This window comes from Gopherus flavomarginatus, chromosome 9, assembly GCF_025201925.1.
Source record: "Gopherus flavomarginatus isolate rGopFla2 chromosome 9, rGopFla2.mat.asm, whole genome shotgun sequence".
NCBI lineage: Eukaryota > Metazoa > Chordata > Testudines > Testudinidae > Gopherus > Gopherus flavomarginatus.
In genome coordinates this window covers 3,828,443-3,850,542 of record NC_066625.1, presented here as the reverse complement: position 1 = coordinate 3,850,542, position 22,100 = coordinate 3,828,443, and the positions used below count along the sequence as shown (strand labels likewise).

Here is a 22,100-nt window from a genome sequence, read left to right as displayed (position 1 = left end):
CCCTCCAGCTTCTGAAAAGTTAGGCTGTGGGGAGAGCAGAAATAGTGACATATGGGAGTGAGGGAAAGACGGGGAGATGGAAATGTTGGATGGGGGGGTAAGAAGAGGAGATGTTGGAGTCTTTCTTTGTCCCTGCTCCCCACTTTCTCTCCATCCCCATTTCTCTGTCTACCTCCCACACACGCTATCTTTCAGGCCAGGGTCTGATCTCCTAGTTTGTGCTCTCTCGGTGTGGCAGGTCTGGGCTTTCTCAAACACCGGCAAGCCTTTGCCTCGCTATCCAGCTCCCCTCTGGCCAGGGGGCAATGCAGCAGGGAGAGAGGACAGGAGCACACAGCCATGCAGCAGAAACTCATCTCCAGAAGTAGGCCTTGGCCTCTCCTGGGATTGGAGATCATGGTTAACACTAGGCTTTTTCGCAGTCAACAGACAGGAAAGCTGGGATAGAAACCCAAGATTTTCCTTAGAGCCTAAATCAGGAAATTCCCAGGGGAATGACAGCCAGGGGCAGTAGGCTGGTCTGTCCCGCGGCGGAAGTGTTCAAACTCAGCTGCCCTCCTGAGTGAGAAATGCTACCGCCCTGGCCATGCACTCTGCAGTGACATCTGTAAATCCTGCTTCAGAATCCTGCTGCCTTTTTTATTCTGATGCCGTTAGCCCATTCAGAGCACAGAGGCTCCAGGAATGAGGCTGGGAACGAGAATAATCACCTCCCTCTCCTTCAAAGGTGGGAGTACGCTTCTGCAAGCTCCCTTCCCTGGACCCCTTTCTGAAAGGGACACTGTTCCCCTAAATTAAATAAATCCTGATCTGATGCCATTTTCAGTGAATCGTAAAAAGGATAATTTCATTGCCCCAAGATTATGAATCCTGTTACGAATCTTCCAAGGGACGTTTCCTAACAAGGTCTGTTTCTTTCCCCCTCAGGACTGAACCTGCAATCCCTTCTTTTTATCATCATAACATGGACTAAACCTCCTAAGGGAAAGAAAATAGTCTGGCCGCTCCACTCATCTTTCTAATGATTTAATACCTGCAAGTGCTACAGGGAGATATCCCTTTCTTGATCTTGTTAAAAGCTGTCATGCTAAACATCTGCTGCACTAGATCACCCTACTGTGGATTTCTTTTTAAACAAATCCAATTTCTCCAGAGACTCGGTGAGTTGTTTTTGTTTTGTTTCGGTTTCGTGTGTCTTGGTTCTTTAAAGACTTTCTAAATGCCTGTCCGGGGGAGTCCAATAAGTCCTGGCACAGGGTTGCTAAAGAGTAGCAAAGCTAAACAGGGTACGGCTGTTATTGCAGAGATCGGTTACTGCCAGCACAAATACACAGACTGGACCATTCAACCTTCTACAGCAGGAAAGTTGATGTTTCACAACCAGAATCTTTCTTTTCCCCACATCCCCCTTAAAAAAAATTATTCTTTATTTTTGGCAATCTTCCCCTCCCCACGGCTTTGGTCGTGCATTTGTTTTCTGATTTGTTAACTGGAGTAGTGAGAACATGTGCTGCTGTGAAGAGTGGGCAGGGGGAGCCCTAGAGTGGGGCACATGATTGCTGCATAGCTTCTACGCAAATGGCGTCTTTGGGGTTGTTAAGTAGCAGAGGGGAAGCTGTGTTAGTCTGGATCTGTAAAAGCAGTAAAGAGTCCTGTGGCACCTTATAGACTAACCCACAAAAGCTCATGCTCCAAAACGTCTGTTAGTCTATAAGGTGCCACAGGATTCTTTGCTGCTTTTTGGGGTTGTTGTAAGACCTCAGTGACGGGAGGCTGTGGTTTAGTCAGATGGGATGAAATTCTGCCCTGTGCTGAAGACAGGCATAAGGCCTACACGCCAGTTAAATCCTACATAAGACTTCAAAATGGGGCTTAAATGGGTCATCAGCCTTTGTCTGTGTTGGCTGTTTGCCGAAGGGTGACTCTCACCCAGGGTACGTTATGTATTCTTTTATTTAAACTCTAAAGGCTTTTTCTCCCCCAGATAAATATTTACAGGCAGATCAATTTGGGAGCTTAAACTGATGCCTGGACCCAGAATAAAAGTTCATAAGAACTGTTATTGTAGCTCAGAGGGCTAAATTCTGTCTTCTGGCATTCGCACGCAACCATTCATTGAAGTCAATGAATGCAAAAGCCCAACACCGAACACTTCATCCAAAGCCCCAGAGGAAATTGATATGGCATCTAATCCAGACCCTTCGCCAGGGCATCCCCTGCAGTCTAGTTGGCAGAGTTCTGTCCACTTTAACTGTAAATGGATCAAGGCTCTCCCTCCTCCCCCAACCCCTTCCCTTGGGAGAAGAGTCCATAGTCTCTTAGAACATGCTGTTAAAAATGTTTACAGACTTTCAGTGTCAATCTTCCCCTTGCTCAAGTTGTACCCCATTTTCCTAGTTACAACTCTCGGGACAGCCCCAGACAATTCTTGGTATTCACCCACTTCTGTTACCCGCAGTCGTCATGCAGCACAGCATGAGGATTAAGAAAGGATAAACAAACATTCAGAGAGCCACAGAGACAGGTCCCATGGGAGGAGAGACAAAGACCATCACTTTTTTTTTTTTTTTTGGTAAATCACACACATTCCCTTTTACAGATTTTATTTAGTGTGACTTACAGCTCTTTTCTTTATTTCATTCTCTGCCAAGTAAGAAAGAAAACTAGGAAATTAACTCCTTTTCAGCTGTGGTCAGTACAAAACTGGGGAAATATTTTTTTCAGCTTCGCACTTCGCTTCAGGCTCCCGTGATTATCTTGGGCTGCTTTCCCCTTTAACGATTCTGAATAAAAATCTAACCTAGCACACAATAGTCTTCATATACTAGGAAAAAAAACAAACCACATTGTGCAACAGGCCTTTGGTGACAAACGAGAAGGGTTAGCAAATTTTGACTGGTTTAAAATAGAAAGGGAGTTTAAACCTTGGCATTTTCAAGTCCAGGAAAACGTAGAGCACCTCCAACCAAGCCAAGCAATGCAGCACGCATTCCTGTAGCATGTACTCCGGGAGCTGTGTAGCACTCAGAAGGGACACCGGCTGGATGACAACAGTGTCATCTGTCTAAGCACCAATGCCATAGAGTTTGGCAAGCGACCAAGCGTAGGCAGGATATGGTGGGCAATGTAAACATGGTGCCCAATCTCTCCTCGGACTCCCTGTTATTGCTTCATATGGAGGGGTTGGTTTTGTTTTGTTTGTAAATGCCCTCGGTGATCTTCTGACCTCGCAGCCATCTTGAAACCTCATCAAGAACTATCACGTTTGTAAATCAGACCTTACATCAGCGCCGTATTGCAGGAAAGAACATCTGCCCTGGCTCTCATGGAGCATGGCGCCTGAAACGATGTCATCGTTTTACAAGATTTATGGCAGGTACTCCATTAAGCTACATCTTTGGTTGTCTTAAGTTAAATCATCTTCCTGCCAAAGCTAAAAATTACTCGGCAGTGTAATCACAATTTCAGTCAGGACAGTGAAATAACAGATTTCCTTCCCATATAACAACAGCCATTTATGTTTCCATAGCGCCTCTCATCCTCAAAGACCCAAAAGACCATTGCAAACTTAATTTACTGAAGTACAAACTGTACACAGGGATTGTGTAACCCACAACTAAAATGCAGCTCCTGCTGGATAACAACACAGAACAACATGACGTGAGGGTTTAGGACAGGAAGTGAAGAAGAATTGCTAATCTCATTGAGATTGACACAGGATATCCCGAGCCACTGTGCCTGGTCATGAGTCCCATACCTACTACGCAGTGGGCACTGCTCCTTTCTTCCCATGCCGCCCTAACCCCCAAGTTGTCTGACAAAGAAGGGCAGGATTTTACCCAGGCTTTATCAGGTTCTCTCTGCAAACCTGATAGATGCAAGATGTTGTCTGAGGACTAGTCTACACATGAAGTTGTTTCTGATGAACACACGTGAGGTTTTTCCATAATAGCTATTGCACTTTAAATTCGCTCCCTCCCTTCATCTGCGTTAACCTTCGAAAGCAACCTTCGACGAGCACCGCGCTTCTCTTGCAGAACACAATGAAGGGCTTCCACGCTTTAGCCTGACATCCCTGCCCTCCTGTGACGTCAGCACTGTCCACTCGGATTCTGCCCAAGGCGATACAGTTATACACAGTACAAAGTCCAGCCAGGCCTTCTTCCTTTGAAAGGGTAAAGCCAACAACACTGTCCTGCCAAGAAAACTCCAAACGCTGCCTGCATGGCTGGCATAAATCTCCTCCCTAGCAAGCATCCACACAAAGGAAGCACCCACATTGGGCTGCCTTGGGAAGAGCTTCGCAAACCTCCACATTGAGCTGCCAGGAGGTTTGCGAAGCTCTTCTCTTGCTCCAGCCTCACCAGTCGAGACATCCCCTTTCTAACGTGTCTAGAAAGAGGGGAATCAGTGAGGGTTGGTTATGCACTTAGGGACCCTCATAGTCAAGCCAGCTGCTCCGCTCCCATGCACCGTGGGAGGCCTTGGAGAAGAGAGGATCACGTGGCATGGAGTGGGAGGCACTCAACGGTGTACAGCAGGAATCAGCGAAAAGTGGAGGCAATTTGTTATAAGCAGGACAGGGATTAGTTGCACACTCTGAGCACCTTGGGTTGTAAAGAGAGGTGCTAACTGTGATGGCCAGTGCCCTCGTGGCTTGGGTTAAAGCTGATTCTCCCATCTCAGGCTGGGACGGTGCTTTTCCCCATGGTGAAGTGCGATACACTTCGTCTCCCTCTGCTGAGCTGGCGGGACCATTCCCAGGTCAGCATATCACACGCAATCAGTTTCCAGGAGATGGCAGCCCCCATCTCTGGCTGAAATCAGGGAGTCAGTCAGCATCTGGCAGGATGTGCTCTTTAGCAATGGGGCGTGCGTGCAGGAACTCTCTGCTGCGAAATGTGGTGAAGCATCTGTGCCAGGAGAGAGGGTCTGACATTCCTAGCTGATTCATTGATTCCAAGGCTAGACGGGACCATTGCAATCATCTAGTCTGACCTCCTGCCTAGCACGGGCCAGAGAACTTACTCCACAATCAGGACCAGCGCTAGGGGTTTGAGCGCCCTAGGCGGACGGCAATTTCGGCGCCCCGCGCGCTGGTCCCGTGGCTCCAGTGGAGCTGCCGCAGTGGTGCCTGCGGAGGGTCCAGTGCTCCGCGGCTCCAGTGGAGCTGCCGCAGTGGTGCCTACGGGCGGTCCACCAGAGCCGCGCGAGCAGCCAACCTTCCGTAGCCACGACTGCAGCAGCTCTACTGGAGCCGCGGACCAGTGGACCCTCCACAGGCACCACTGCGGCAGCTCCACCGGCGACGCCTGCTGCCCCCTCCGGCAAAACGGCGCCCACCAATTATTCTGGCGCCCTAGGCGATCGCCTAGGCTGCCTAAATGGTAGTGCCGGCCTTGCCCACAATAATTCCCAGAGCAGAGCTTTTAGACAAACATCCCATCTTGATTTAAACATCATCAGTGATAGAGAAGCTACTGTGAGCCTGGGTAAATTGTTCCACTTTAACCTGCACAGACGAGCTGGAGAAAATGCAAACGCACAAGTCAGGGGTGAGCTGTTCCAGGCTCTGGAGCTGCAGCCTTGGGCATTCTGCACAGAAGAAAATGCATGAATTCTCCTTCCCGGCCACTGCCTGCCCAGGCATTAAAACCAAAGCCTTGAGGACTTCCCTCTTGGGAATGTCATCACTAGAAAAGCAATGTAGCTCCTCTCCAGGAATGTCCAGGGGTGGGGACAAGGCTTGTCTACACTGGAAAGTTAATTCAGGTTGAGGCCGCGTGTGAATTTAAAGCACACTAGGTATTCCAGAGTAAATCCAGGTTTGGCTAAGGCCTAGCTCCCTACAGGTATCTGTATGGAACAAACATGACGAGGTGCAACAAGCATCATGGGATGCAACTGGAGCAAGGCAGAACCAAGGCTGAAAGCTGAAGAATGTTACTAATAATGGGATGTGCTGGAGCATGGACCAGTCTCCGCAAGGGAAGGGACGTTTAAAACCGGGCTGGACAAAGCACTCACAATTGTACTCTATCTCGGTGGGTAGGCTGTACTGTCTGTGTCTGGCAGCTCTGTCTGTGTGTCTGTTGCTGTCAAGGAATTCAGTATTCCATTCTACTGAGAGAGAAAACATTACACAATGAATATCACAATCATCAAATATTATGACTTTTGTGGCTGAATCCCTCCTACATTCAGTACAATGGGAGTAAATAACAATTAGTATCTGAGGCTGTTTTTATTTTCCTGCTGTGCAAAGATGTCAGCCAGGAAAATAAAAGCCTTGAAAATAACTGACTAGACTGTGCAATGCAGCGTTTCTCAATGACCCATCCGTGGACCGGTGCTGGTCCCTGAGATCTGCCTGACACAGTTTAGGAAGGCAGCAAGCCGGTCCCTGGGATCAAAAAGGTTCAGAGACAGTGGTCTAATGGATTAAAATGCTACCCCTCCCTGGCCTAGGTGGGCTGCAGTAATGCTGAGCTTAGCAATGGCCAGTTCCATGAGCAGAGAATCAGGCTTTAACTCCAGACTTTCTGGCTTTTAGGAGTTTAAACTGGATCACGCTCGGTATTTGATGGCACTGGTTGACTGCTGACACACTGGGTGAGGTGACTAATACCCATCACATTATTTTTCACTCTTGTTTGGCTTCTTTTTGGTTCCCTCCCTCCACTAAGGCAGGAAGGAGAGGAGTGGAGCTGCAAAACAACAGCTGAATGATGTACCCTGCACATTGTGGGATGTGTGGGGCGGGGAGCTGGGAAGGGACCCATCCAGATGCTGCGTCGCTGAAGTGGGACCCAGAGACAAGTCTGCTGCCTGGCCCGAGTTGTGCTGAGCCACAGCATCTCCAAATGTGGCATCTCCCCAGGAAAATGTAAAATGACATGGAAGGCTAAAATTCAGTAGGAGAAGGGAATTGATGAGCGCTAGGGGGCTGCTGCTGCCAGGGTAGAAATGACACCAGGGCGCACCACAGGGCTGGATTTCACTGTTAGCAACACCAGCGTCCAGCTGGAGTAACTCCACTCATGCCAGTTGGTTTCAACTGCATTCACAGCGGTGCTGCTGAGGACAGGATTTGGCACCGGAGGGCCACGGCTCGGTTTTTTATTTTAAAGTTCTGGTCACTTTCCCACACTTAACAAAGTGGAATCTGGAGCAAGACAAACAGAGGAAGTGAGACAGATGGACAGAAAAAGAGACCGGGTTTCATGGAACGCCCTCTGAAACCGGCACTTTCCGTCAAAGTCTTTGGCACTCAAAAGCCTTTGAGCTGCAGACTGTGGCCATTTTCTAATTGATTTTAGAATCCTCTCGCTTCCTCTCCTTCCTCTTCATGCCAGAATGTGGCTTCGTCTTATTGCTGGAGACAAATTGGAGAGGGCATATCCCTGAAGGCATGGAAAGGAATGGGAGAGACGTCCCGAGCACTGCAACCACAGAGCTGCTGCCAGGGGTCCTCCCAGCGCAGACGCAGCTCCGAGAGGATGCTGGAAACAGGCAACATATTCATTCTACCTGGGATCTGAAAAGGGAGTCAAAATGCTGTGGCTTTCCTAATGCCTGCCAGTCAGCTGGCTGCCTGCTCAGCCACAATGTGATGGGAGGGGAGAGGAGCTGGGGTAGCCACCCCTGGCACCACAAAATGGTCTCACTTCAAAGGTTCTCTCTGATGCTTGCACAGGTGGAAACAGCTGCTCCCAACTCCCCTCATTGGACACTGAGAGTACCCACAGCATTAAAGGGCCAGGGCCAGGGCCAGCATAAGCAGTGCCCTCCACACAAGTTGCTGTGCAATCTTCCCCTAGCATCATGTCACTCCCTGGCCCTCTGGCCCAACACTGCTCAGGTCTCCAGAAAGCAATACGAGGAAAACTGCCAGCGATGAAACCTTTCACTTTGTTGTAATTACCAAGCCCTTCTCACTGAAAATGCTCTCCCAACCCTCTGCTCCTAGTCCCCGGGATTGGAAGCGCAGACGGCGGACGTCTGAGCTCTCTCACACTTTGCATATATAATGAAGCAAAACTTCTCCCTGACAACTAGAGCCTGTAATCTCAGACAAATCCTCCCTAGTCCAACCCACTGTCGAAGGCATTTTTAAACTCTTTCATTGATCCCCCCATTAACCATACTGTCTAATGAGAATCTGCCCATGGAGCCCTGGTAACTTGCAGGGAGCAATTAGGGTTTGCCGTTTCAAATTGGAAAAGATCAACAACACAGGCAATCAGTCCATGTCCATTAGACGCACACATCCAAAGCGTTTGTTTGAGCAACAGATGGCAGGAGGACTTGGCATGAGAATTCCCCCAAGTGTACACAGCCATGATGAGCCCGATTCTGCATTCATAACGGTGCAGATCGGGAGTAATTCCCCTGAAGGCAATGGAGTTACAGTGATATAAAATGGCTATAAAGCGGATCAGAATCAGGCCCTACATCATTCGTTTCCACAATCTGCCTTGGATGTCAGGACATAAGGGTTTGTCTACACGGTGACACTCAGGAAAGTTAATCCAAATTGACTTTTACAGCAGAAGTGGATTAAGCTAAATCAAAGTAAGGCTACTTTAGTTCTGAGTCAGAGCATCCACACAGGGGTTTAGTGCAATTTAACTAATCCACTTTAAATTCACATCTTTTGTTAATTCAGATTAACTTTCCTGAGTGTCCCTGTGTAGCCAACCCCTAAATATTAGTAAATATATCCTCATTTTACAGGTGGGAAAACTGAGGCACGGAGAGGGAACGGTTACACAGTGAGTTTCTAGGGGGGCATCTATCCTTCATCTTTAGGTGCTCTGCAATAATTAAAATATACAATATAAAGAATAATATTCACAAAACATATATTGAAGCTACAGGACATTGAGTTTCCTGGGAATGCCCATACACCCCAAATCTAACCAGCTCGCTCCCTCAATCCACCCCCTCCAAAAGAAAGACCAGGTTTGGAGCATACCCAGAAAGGTAACAAACCCTGAATCTGGAGGACACTCCCTTTAAAGCAAAGATCGGCCAAAACCAGAACTTCAGATCGAAACATCTTCAGCTTTTGGGCATATCGTTGGGGGATAGGGTGTGGGGGAAGAGTGAGGGAGGTTTAGACTCAATGTCCCAGATCCAAGCCCAGCTCCTTCCAGTTTTGGATCCTATCCGGCTCTGGTTTAGACAGTGCTGAATTATCATGGGGATGTGATTTCAACCCAAGGTAGCAGAAGTCTAACAAGATCCAGCGGATCACCTGAGAAATTCTGTGTGAATGGCCCTCAAGGCTTCCGCACCACTTAATCCAAACTCAGACATAGCACTGACCTGGCCTCAGTCTTGAACCCTTAGGTCCAGCTGCCCCACCTTCACCCAACAGCAGATCACCAACAGAAAACGTACTCTGTGATGCTGTCTCATGACACTTGATGTTCTTTTTCCTTAAAGCGCCAGCTCTCGGAGTCTTGTGATTATATGAGATTCTCACTTTTTTTTCTAAAGTAAGTTTCTAGCCCTCCTGGTTGCAAAGAAAAGCCTGAAAACATGACCCGAGCGTAACCCAAGGACTCTGAAAACAGATGGCAAAGAAAAATAAACCATCTTATTATTTTTTAAAGTCTTATAATTTTAAGCCAATCTCATGCTCTGGGGATCCCAGCTCAGTTTTGAACACCTGAGGGAGGTGGGGTGGTGCGCTCTTGTAAATTAGCACCTCCTGCCCACCATATTAATTCAAACTAATTCTTCTGCGGCTGCTTTGGGTGTTGATGATGCCATCCACTGTTTTCAGGAGAAACACAGATCCCTGATTTCCAGTCTTGGCCGGTAAAAGGCCTTTAATTTTCCTCTTTGGCCATCAGCAACTGTATCTGAACTGGGATGCGCCTGAGTGCAGGTACAGCAAGTTTCCCAGCGCTGGCCAAGGTCCAGCAACAAGAGTTCTTTGCTCATCCCTATTAAATCATTCAAGCATCTCCTCGTGTGTGGGGACCACACCCCAGAAGAAGCCTCTTGCCTGGAGGAGGATCAGAAATTCTCCACTTATCAGGGCTATGGTTTGTTAGGATCCAAAAAGGGATCATGTTGCACCTCGTTTCCTATCTGACCCTGGTGATCATTTGTCTTTTTGCAATGCACACACACACACACAGAGCACAACACAGCTACCAAGGAGGTGGTTTGTAGCTATGGAGTTCAGTGAATGATTAACTCTGATCTACATATTAACCATTGCTCTTCATTCCCTCCTGCCCTGCAGAGTGCCGCGCCCCATTTCCGGGTGCTAAAATCTGATATCCCTTTGGCTTTGCCAGTGGAGTGGTCAGGTGCTGCGGACGTTTCTGGGTTTAAACTCGAAGCCCATTAAACTGCGGTAATGATTAATCTGGGACTTCTGCACAAGAAGTTAATGATGAAATGTCATGCCCTCATGTCATACCATGCTCTCTTAGATACAGCCTGTGTCCCAGAGTCCCACCACAGAGAGGTTATCTCAGCATAAGAAAAATCTGCTAGGCCCCAATCCAGGGTGGGCAGACCCCTGCACAGCAGGATCAGGGCCTTAGCATGAGCATATAAAAACTTCTACAAGGCAACACTCCCCAAAGCACAGTTAAGTTCAAGGGGTGATACTCATGATCCGCACCCAAAGGCTCAGTAAGGCTGCAGTGAGCAGGGTTTGAGTGGGGATACCAACTCAGGAGCTGCCGCTCTGCTCATGCACTGGAAGGTCACTGCATACTGCATCTGGGGATGTACATCCTATTGACCTGAAACAGGCTAATGTACAAACTTCCATCTGTGTTCAGCAGATCCAGAATCGGTGGCCTAGCTTCATATATTAATTACCTGCCAACACTAATCCTGCAGTACTACTCTGGAGAGATATTAGTGCGCGTTGCCACTTTCTGTCATTGTATTCTGATGTAATAGGGAATTATAACATGTTAGCAGAACACCGCCCCATCCAGTCTGGTAGCTTGTTTCACAGTGGATGCCGACGTGCCTTCGAGGAAGCCAGGCCTCACACTGCAAGGAATAAGATGATTTGGGAAGGTCATTTTGGTTTCCCCTGAAGCAGTAGGTACAGCCCTCAGCCCAAGGTAGAAGACTGGGCCAAAGGAACCAGCGTTCTGCTCTTGGTATGTCCCTCTAATTCATCGCTATCCCTGCATCCCATGAGGATTGCATTGACTATCAATCATGGACAATGGGGCATAGTGCAGGTATCAAGGTGGCCTTATGGGTAAGACACTAGACCAGGCTTCTGAAGAGCTGGATTCAGTTCCAGGCTCTGACACAGATTCTCTGTGGGGCCTTGGGCAACTGACTTAACCTCTCCATTCTTTTGCAGACCAGCAAGAACAGTTCCTTTTTCTCTCTTGTCTTGTCTATTTCCATTCTACGGTCTTCAGGGCAGTGCCTGTCTCTTATTATGTTCATGGATGGTGCCCATCAGCATGAGGCCCCATTCTTGGCTGGGCTCTAGGTATTTCTGCTCTATAACTGGTAACAATTCTTGAATTCTGCTCCTCTGGTTCTCCCAGACATATAAGCTGCAGCCTAATGTCTGCATTTAAAGTGAACCATTTTGTTATGGATTTACAGCGGCTTGAAATGCGGTTTCTCCTCTCCCTCCTGACTCGGTACACGTGAATAGGCAGCAGAGCTGATGACGTTTCGTAAAATCATTTGGCTGGCTTCTTGCTCATCACTCAAAGACAGACAGTAAGGAAGGGTACCCTGGCCTGTTTGCCATCAACTGGAAATTCTTTAGATCCTTGGCTGAGTGATGCAGGATTAGAGGATCATCAATGATTCCACCATTCTTACAAGGAGGATTATACAGTTTTATGAGTCACTACCGGAGGCAGCTAACAGCCATATCCTGTCCAGCATTTGGGTACACACGACTCCTGTAGATGTCAACACAGATGTCAAATGGAAGCAGCAAATGAGAATCTGGGACCTTTAGTACGTATGGGCAGTTCATCTGCTGGCAGCAGCATGTGTCTCACAGGGATTCTGAGTGTCCCAACGCTTGGATATTGGCAGGCCGCCAACAGCAATTCTGGGCCCCAGGACTGTCCCTAGGGGGGTGCGGGGCAGAAGTGATGAATCTGTCACTTCCAGGACCAACCGTGCTGGACAACCGTGCCAGCCCACAGGGCCCCCCCAAAGCACAGGACCCGGAGCAGTCGCCCCAATTTGCCATACCCTAGGGACAGCTCTGCCCATGGCAGAACGGTCAATGGCCCCTAGAAAGATCTGCCTGACATTTGGGCGGTGCTGCGCCCATACTGGCTGGTGCCCAGCGAACTGCTGCTGGCTGCATGGTGCACTCTTCTGGCACAGCCAGGGCTTCCACATGCCCGCCTGGCTGCCTTTGCCGCCACCGGTACCACCCCGCACATCCCTAGGAGCCCTGCGGCCCCCACCCCCAGGCAATTTAAAAGGGCACAGGGCTCCCAGCTGGCTGCTACTGCAGCAGCGGTGGCAGCTGGGGGCTCCCTGGCCCTTTAAAATTGCCTGGGCCCTTGGGCAACTGCCCCCTTTGTCCCCCTCCCCGGCAGTGGGCTTGGATATTGGCTCTTGCAGGACTGATGCCTTCATATTTCAGGGCATAAACTGATCCCTAGCTGGGCTTGTGAAAACCCTTCTCCCTCAGGGTGCAATACTGCACTAGTAGGTGCATTGTGCAAAGGAAAGGGTTTTACACTTCCTTCTGAAGTAACCAGCACTGACCACCGTTGGGGAGAAGCAGAACACCAAGCTAAGGCCTGAGGCCTACCAGTCCCTGAGCTGAGAAGAGGAAGGAATTTAAGAAGCTAAAAGAGAAACAGTGTGAATAGTGAGTCCGCCAGAAGGGCGATTCTGACCCCTCCTGTCTGAGGCCTCGCGTCTCATCTGAGCAGTAAACTCACAGTCCTTGCTGTGGGCTTTCCTGGGCTAGCTTCATAAAGAAAAAAGAAGAAAGTGCTACTGCTGCTGCAATGTGTTTCACATTTGAAAAGGCAAAAGAAACTCCATTCCGGAAGCCAGTGTCCCAGATGCTAAGTGAAGTTTCCATTCCCACCTTAAAGCATGTTTGATTACCTCAGCAGAAGATTAGGACGTTATCAAATGCCCAGGAAGAGTACGGAGAGCCCCTGCCAGGGAGAGGAACGGGGTATGCTCTCTAGAGGACAGGTTCTCTCCTCTCGCTTTAATCAGCTATCATTAAAAACCAGCTCCCGGCAGGAATGTGACATTAAACGCAGCAGCTATTACAGCTTTTAAATACTGTAACACATTTTATATCAGATGCACAAGCTGGTGAGCCGCTTTAGGGCCTGCTCCTGAAAACATGCACAGGCCGATTATTTATACTGTGACTGTGACACCATGTGTGGCCCCTTCGTCTGTAAATGCCTGTCTCTTTGTTGTGATTCTGTACAGTGCGCCACGCACCAGGGCTGGAGTTTCCGGGTGCCCGCACAGTTCAAAGGATTATACCTGCTATCACAGCTCCAGCGTGCTAGGCCTTGTGCACACACGGAGGCAGATGCTGCCTCAGAGGGCTCAGCATAAGCTGTTTGTGGGGAGCTTGGTGCTGCTTATAATCTATGCAGACAAGACAAGTAAGGGGTGGGATGGAGAACAGCCATGCAAAAAACCACCTCAGCTCACTGACAGAGCCAGGAACAGAACCCAGGTTTGTTGGAAGTACAGGCTGGCTCTCAAGCCACTAGACAACACTGCCCGCCTAGTCTGTTTCACTTCACTCACATAATAGCTCCATTAAGGTCAGTGGAACTACTCAAGCAAGTGATTGCATAAGCGCTTGCCAAGGCTGAGCCTCAGAGTCTCACAGATACAGTACTTGTGATGTGACAGGCCCAGCGTGTATTACTGGGTGTTGTCTGTCACCTCAGTCCAGCTTTGTTCACCACCACAACACAGAGTGCATGCCCAAAATTCACTGGGCTGCACTTCTCCCACTGTGGGGAATGCAATGGGGCGTTGGTTCCTTTAAGGGAGACCATTGGCCTAGCTTGGTGGGGACCAGCACAACACCAGGGCACTCTGGGGGATGTAGTCCTCCAGGCACCATGTGACTGTGGGCTGGGGCAGAAGGGCATTCTGGAAGCAGTGCCAGGGAATATAAGGAGTAGGTCGCCCTACCAAGAGAGTGAGCTAGCTACCTAGGTGGGGCTCTGCTCACTACCAGGTCAGCTGGGAAAGCAACCCAAGCAGAGCATGGAAAGCTGAGAGAGAGGCAGGCTACTATAGAAGGACCCCAGGGAAGGGTGAAGGAAGCAACTGTTAGCAAAGCAGAGAGGTTTGGAGAGGGCAATTGAGTGCTATCTTCCTGCTTGGGACCCCATCATTTGGGTTTTCAGAGAGGGGTGCAAGGAGGCACCAGATGGAGTGCAGGTGACAGGTTAGGGAGGGCCAAGGAAGTGTGACAAAGATAGTCTCTTTGCTTTGACCCTATGGCCAAAGCACTTAAATGGCACTGAATCAGCCAGCCAGAAGGTAAACTGAGGCATAAAGTAGCCTACCCCAAGAGGTACCTGGCACACCAGAATGGAAACTGAAGCAGCAGATGTACTAGATAGCTGAGGTAAGATCCCATTACGGAGGAATAAACTGAAAACCCTTCCCCTTAGTACTCCTGGGTGATGGGAAACCCTAAACTCCCCACATCCCATTGATTTCATTGGGGAATTACTTATGGGAAATAGAAGGGCACAAACCCCTAGTGTCCTAGTGTGTATTGCTGCTGTATAATTCAGTGCTCCTACTCTTCTCACCTCTCTTCCAGTAACCCTGGTCTACAACTCACACAGGGCTATCTTCAGCTCAATCTCCCCACCTCCAGGCCTCAGCTTACAGCAATTGCTCTGTACCGCTTTGCTGGGGGAGCCCTGGTGCGATGGGATGCAGGAGAAAGCGATGCTCTCTCCCCCCAGCAGGCAATCTCCACCTAGCTGACAGAGCTAGCAACAGAACAGTCTCTTCTGGGGAGCAGATATTTCTGGGCTAAATCAAATCTGACTGTGAATTGGGAGGGTGGGGTGGCGGGGATGGGGGATGTTTCGTTCAGAAATGCATTTGACCTACCTCGTCCTGCCTCCGAACAACCTGGAGTTGTGTTAAAACTTGCTAAAGAAAAATCAGTGTCTCTGGGCATGAGGGCTTGGTGAATTATTCCGCCCTGGGCAGCTGTGCTCAGATGTGCCACTGAAAGGAATTACAGCATTATTTACATCTAGAAAGATGCCAGGCATGAGTGAAAACTAGTGCAGAGGCTGGAAGGCAGCGATGGGTTCCTGAATGAGTGTGCCCAAGACGAACTGGGACATGTGGTTCGTTCTCCTGGGGCAAACCGCAGTTGGACCAGGACTTAATATGTGACAACACTATGCATTTCCAAAGCACCTTTCAACTGAGGGCCACAAAGCATTCTACAAATAGAAATTTATAATCCTTGGCCTTTACACAATACCCTGGCATCTAAGCATGAATACTGTAAGTAATCAATACAGTAGCCCTGTGAGGCAGGTAAGCATCATCCTCATGGGGAAGTGAGCCCCAAAAAGGTCAAGTGACCTATGCAAGGCCACACAGCAAGTCAGTGGTAGAGCTGTAAACAAAACCTAGGTGTCCTGAGTCCCACTCCTGCTCCAACCACTAGACAGCGCTACCTCCTAGCACAAAACAGGTAATGAGCTATATGGCTTCTGTTTGGCAGAAGTACGAGACGGGGCTGCTCAGGGCAATGTTGGACCCTAACTCTTGCTGCCTATTTACATTTGATCCCTGTACATTCACAGGTGCACACACACAACTGCTCTTGCGTGGTGACCGGTTTCAGTGGCAGCTGTATTAGTCTGTCAGCAAAAAAACGAGGAGTCCTTGTGGCACCTTTGGAGACGAACTGACTCATTTGGGCATAGGCTTTTGTGGGCTACAGCCCACTTCTCCAGCCCATGAAAGCTTATGCCCAAATGAATCAGTTAGTCTCTAAGGTGCCACAAGGACTCTTCGGTTTCTTTACAACTGCTCTTGCTCACTACAGTCTTCCATCCCCAGTCCCGCCTCTCCGCAGGCTTGCAGCAACTGAGCTTTACAAATACTGCAGGTTCCATTGCTGGCCTCCGTGCTGGCTGCTCTTGAATCATGGAAGGTCTGTCTTCAGCAGTTACTGCAGGCTTCTAGTTTGAGGAAAGCTCTGCCTCAGGGGTGAGGGCAGGGAATATAAATTGTCAAACAGTTTCCTCTCCCAATTTTTTCTAACTTCATGTGACAAGGTTGCAAGCTTTGAGGTGTCTAACATAATCCATGGGAAGACAAAACGCAGCAGTCGGCTTTAGTGTCCTATTCTCATGAAAAGATAGCAAATCGGAGTTAACCCTTTGGACACTGCATCTGTGGGCCCAATTCTGTTCTCGGTTCAGTGTAAATCCAGAGCCACTATTGAAATTGATGGAGTTACTAGGTGCAATCTGACCAAATGAGCAGGAATAAATTCTACAGAGATTAGCAAAATTGTAACTCTGCTAGCAGATGCTGGGAAGGTCATATTAGCACGTGGTGACTAAGGAGAGGGTGACCTTGCCTCCTGATTCAATCCTGAATCAATTCTGGGGCAGGGTGCTGGGAAGTGCCACTGTTTGAATGGAGGCCCTGGCCACCTGTGAAGGTCTTGTAGCATCCATTGTAAGAACAGATCTGACAGCTCTTGCCAATGCCACAGTGGAATTGTGTTCTGCCTTCCTAACAAACTCTCCCGTTCCATTTGGATAACCTCCTTGGCATGGCACCACATGCAGTGTAAAACAGTTGCCATATTGCACCACAGAGGTGGCTGCATTTCAGTAGTGTGAGCAGCAATAGTAGTTTTGTTAATGTAGGGCCATTCATCACTATTTGTATGAACCCAGTCCACTTCTCACGCTCCTAAATAAACTACAGGAGAGGTTTAAAACCTGCATTCTTAACATGAAATAGTGCAACTCTCCTTGCAGATTATAGTTCCACTACTTCTACTTTGTCTGCACTAGACTTTTAAAGAGGCTTGAGGCAAATTCTGCACTGACTCCAGGGTTGCCAGTCAGTACAGAATTTGCTCCATAAAGGCCACTGATCTTGTTTTCCTTCTGTAGGAGTAAACTAACGTTCCCACACTCTGATAGAAACCTTTGATCTGCACAGATTTAATTAATTACTTATGAATCTCTGGCCAATGTTACTCTGTTTGTCTCAGTGCGTCTCGACCCCCCCCAGTCCCTGCATGTAGTGGAATTGCTGAGAAGTAAGCCCAACTAATGGATTAGCCAACTTCTTGCTTATGTAACGGCTTTTTTTTTTTTTTAAATAAAACCCACTGAGGTAGCAATAATAAGCCACCCTCTAGAACAACTTTAACAGAGCGCTGGAAAGGGGCCAGGACCTTTCCAAATGGAAAGTATTCTCGGGAATCACTGCATCAGATTTCAGACAAGCACTTCCCATTTTTAAATCTCCAATTTCCAGGAACCCATTCAAATGTGTATGTGTGTGTGGGGCGGGGGAAGCGGGAGGGGGGATAATTTAAAAAAGTTTGAAACCGTTTGATGGGCTGAAAGCATCTGGGTGCAAAGACAGGTTTGCAAGACCGAAACAACTGAAAGAAGGTCCCGGTGTAGTTTTAAGGGATTGTTTGTGAAACTGGCAAGACTGTCTAGGTGCCACGCTTACAGTGCAAGTAATCGTGCAAAACTGTAAGTGCTTCAGGACAGGAACCATCTCTCTGCTGGGTTTACACCGTGTCTAGCCCAACAGGGGCCTGATCCCTTATCAAGGCCCCAAGGTATTATCACAATACAAAATGTTAAATATGCTTCATTGGGCTCAGAGAAAAGCCAGGAGGTAGATTACAAACCCTGCCTTCTTGTGATAGACTGAAGAAGCTTGCTCCATTTAGCTTGCCAGAGAGAAGGTTAGGGGGTGACTTGAGCACAGTCTGTAAGTACCTACCTGGGGAACAAATATGTAATACTGGGCTCTTCAGTCGAGTAGGGAAAGCTGTAACATGATCCAACGGCTTGAAATTGAATCTGGACACACTGAGATGAGAAATAAGGTGTACATTTTGAATGATGAGCATAATCAATCACCAGCACAACTCACCAAGGGTCATGGGGGATTCTCCATCACTGGCCATGTTTAAATCAAAAGTGGATGTTTTTCTAAGAGCCGCCCTAGGAATTATTTTGGGGCAGTTTGCTGGCCCGTGTTATGTAGGAGGTCACACTAGAGGATCATAATGGTCCCTTCTGGCCCTGCAAGCTATGAATTCCCATGTTCCAACTGACCACCCTTTTTTCACTCCAATCCCCCCTTTTAAAAAGCTGCCCCTCTTACAAAGCTTTCTGACCCTGTTCGGTGCTTGATGTAGCAAGCTAAGAATGAATTTCACCCCTGTACAGAGGGCCAGCTGCAGGGCTAGGCACCAGTCAAGTCCTATCTTGAGGACTTGGGTGGAGCATAGGCCCCTGTGTATGGGACTAACTTTGCCCTATACCTAATGCTTCATAAGCTCTTTTGGGGAGGGATCTAGGCTTGTAGACCATGACAAGGCACAATACAGGTCAGGAGAAAGGAGTGGCGAGTGAGAAGGTTATTGATGAGAAGGAGGGAGGGGATTGGAGGAGTAAACTGAGGGCGTTGAGACCTCTAAGGATTGGGGGTGGAGGGGCTGGCTGGGCAACTCCAGGTCATAAACCCACTCGCTGGGAGTGGATTTGGCTTGTTCACCTTCTGTCTGGGACTGTATAGTCTGTATGTGATGCAGTTGTAATTGTTCCCAATTGTGGTACTAGTCCTGCAGCCCCTTAGAGCAAAAGGGGAGATGCTTCCCATAGACAGGGCTCCCCTCTGTGAGTCCTCGGAGCGCCCCTAGACCGCCGCGGCAGCCGTGCACTCAGAACTTGGAGGATGAGGCCTGTGATGATGATGATTATCATTCCATGGACCCGCCTGGCACCAGCCAGAGAGCACAACTCAGACAGTTCAGTCTGCTGGAAAACAGAAATGCAGCCTCTCTCTGCATGTGAAAACCATTAGGCTACAGCACAGAAGCAACTCATGAGGCAAAACCCGTGAACATTCCCCTATCAACCACGCATGCTGGAGGAACAGTCCGCGCCTGTCCCCGCTGCCAGAGATGGGAGGAGGGAGAGGAAAGAGACTCCATCTTTGTGTCACACGCACAGGGGGCAAAGCCGACTGGGGGAGTCAGCCACACCCCTCTGGTTAATTTCAGAGAGAGAGAGAAGTGCGGCTAACTCTGAAAATAACAACCAGAGTTTGCCGGGGAGACGCACGGCCAAAGGGGCTACACAACATCTTCTCTCCACACATGTCACAGCCTGTTTGCCAGCGTTGATCTAATGCTGGCAATACATTATGTGAGTGTTAGGAATGGGAACATCTGTTTTAGTTAAGCCATGCTGGGAAAGGAGAAACGGGATGCCACCCTTGACCACAACCAGCCCAGCTATAAGACAAGGAGATGAACGGAGAAGTAAAAAATAGCCACTTAGACATTCTTCCAAGTGCCACGAGCCTGCCAGATATAAATAAATAAAAGGAACAATATCTGGCTTCAGCTACTAGAGGGGCCCATGTGTTCCTGTCAGTACTATAACTCCTAGTGTATCTCCATGGACCCAATGATCTTGTGTTCGCAGCATAGCACCCTTCAAATATCTAGACAGATAATGGACATTTAATTAGGGAACTGCCTGAAGAGATCTCTGAGCCACTAGTAATTATCTCTGAGAAGTCATGGAGGGTGGGAGAGAGACCCGAGGACTGGAAAAGGGCAAATAGAGGGCCTATCTATAAAAACAGGGAATAAGGACAGCCCAGAGAATTACAGACTAGTCAGCTTAACTTCAGTACCTGGAAAGATAATGGAGCACTGGAACTGTTTGTCAGCACTTGAACTGTAATAAGAAACAGTCAATAAGGATTTATCAAGACCAACCTAATCTCCTTCTTTGACAGGGTAGCAAGCTTGTGAATGGGGAAAAGCAGCAGATTTCCTATATCTTCATCTTGCACGACTGTCTCATAAACAAACTAGGGAAATATAACCTAGACAAACCTACTATCAGGTGAGTGCACAACTAGTTGGAAAACCATACTCAGAGAGTAATTGTCCATGGCTCAGAATTGAGCCAGAAAGGTGCATTGAGTGGGGGCTCGCACAAATCTGTCCTGGGTCCAGTTCTATTCAATATCTATTCATAAATGATTTGGATAATGGCATACAGTGTACATTTATAAAATTTGCGGCCAATACCAAGCTGGGAGGGGTTGCAAGTGCTTTGGAGGATAGGATTAAAATTCACAATGATCTTGACAAACTGGAGAAATGGTCTGAATTAAATAGGATGAAATCCAATACGGACAAATGCAAAGTACTTCATTTAGGAGGGAACAATCAGTTGCACACATACAAAATGGGAAATAACTGCCTAGGACAGAGGACTGCAGAAAACGACCTAGGAGGTGTAGCAGATCACAAACTAAATATGGGTAAACAATGTAATATCATTGCAAAAAAAGAAAAGGAAAAAAAAGCACCCATCATTCTGGAATGTATTAGCAGGAGTGTTGTAAGCAAGACACGAGACAGAATTTTTCCACTCCACTCAGCACTGATAAGGACTCAACTGGATTATTGTGTCCAGTTCTGGCTCCACACTTCAGGAAAGATGTGGACAAACTGGAGGAAGTCCAAAGGAAAGCAACAAAAATTATTTGAGGTCTAGAAAACGTGACCTACGAGAAAAGATTGAAAAAATTGGGTTTGTTTAAGCTGGAGAAGAGAAGACTGAGAGGGGACTTGATAAGTTTTCAAGTACACAGAAAGTTGTTTGAGGAGGATAAATTGTTCTCCTTAGCCTCTGAGAATAGGACAAGAAGTAACATGCTTAAATTACAGCAAGAGAGATTTTAGGTTAGACATCAGGAAAACCCTCCTACCTGTAAGCACTGGAACAAATTACCTAGGGAGGTTGTAGAATCTCTGTCAATGAAGGTTTTTAAAAACAGGTAGACAAACACCTGTCTGTGGCGATCTGGATAATACTTAATCCTGTCTCAGTGGAGGGGACTGGACTAAATGATTCTACAATGTACCCATCACCTTGGTATCTAAATATACAACCCAGGTCCACTTGCACCCCAAGTGAGAATTGTACTGCTACATCCAAGCATACTCCTGAAGGGACCTGTAAACAGATGCTTTTACTAGCCTGATCTAAAACTCCACATACTGTAGAGTCAGAAAATCTCTTCACTCTCTTCCTAGAGTGTGGCTTTTTGAACAAAGAAATTATCTGCACAACATAAAAATTCAGCTCAGACCTTCCCAAGCTTGGGTGCTTCTAGGGTTCCTGCTCTGAAACTGCTCAGCCCCCACCCTACATCCTCTCTTCCAAGAGTCACTCCCATCTCTTGGGGACTACGATCCATTTACCTCAGCAGAACCCACTTAACCCATTCCTAGTAGGATCAACACCTGCTAGCAGGATAGGATGTTTCAGAAAAATACTGACTGCTGGTTATAGAGCCCAAAGAATGTTACAAACAACTAAAGGCCACAGTGGAGGGTGTGCAGCATTTTCTGCCCCGCCCCCAGAACTGCAGGGAAAGCAGGTGCAAGTCACTACCTACAGAATTTGCTGTAAATGATGCTGTTAGCCTCTCAGTGGTCTGCAAGCCTCCCACCCTTCCAGTGAAGACCTTGAGGCAGCTGCAATTGGGAAAGCTCTGAGCAACATGAAGCCATACTGGTCAGGAACAAGGAGGGCAAGGGATTGCAGTGCATGGGTTGAGAGCTGTGTCGTGCCCAAGGCTGGCACAGCAAAGAGGCTGCAAGTCCAAGCAGAATGTCATTAGTGATGTTTGCATTGGGAATCTTGCACACAGCCCATTTTCAAGATTCCTGGCTCTAGCCCATCCTGCCAATTCCTCATCAGGAACCTCAATTTCAAAGGAGAAGCAGTTAGTCTTGTGCCTTAAAAATGACTTCATTACAGAGAAGGTGCTATCGTCAT

General features: G+C 48.0%; 1 protein-coding gene and 1 long non-coding RNA gene across 2 annotated transcripts in view; one reads left to right on the top strand and one right to left on the bottom strand.

The window, feature by feature from the left end:
* The window catches only part of LOC127058596 (uncharacterized), a 47,701-nt gene extending 46,557 nt beyond the window's left edge, over positions 1–1,144 (top strand). Inside the window, exon 5 of the long non-coding RNA XR_007776399.1 lies at positions 928–1,144. This is a non-coding gene — a long non-coding RNA (uncharacterized LOC127058596). The remainder of the gene's footprint in view (positions 1–927) is intronic.
* PKD1 (polycystin 1, transient receptor potential channel interacting) overlaps positions 1–22,100 on the bottom strand; it is a 137,092-nt gene that overhangs the window by 105,257 nt on the left and 9,735 nt on the right. The gene's annotated exons all lie outside the window — the stretch shown is intronic.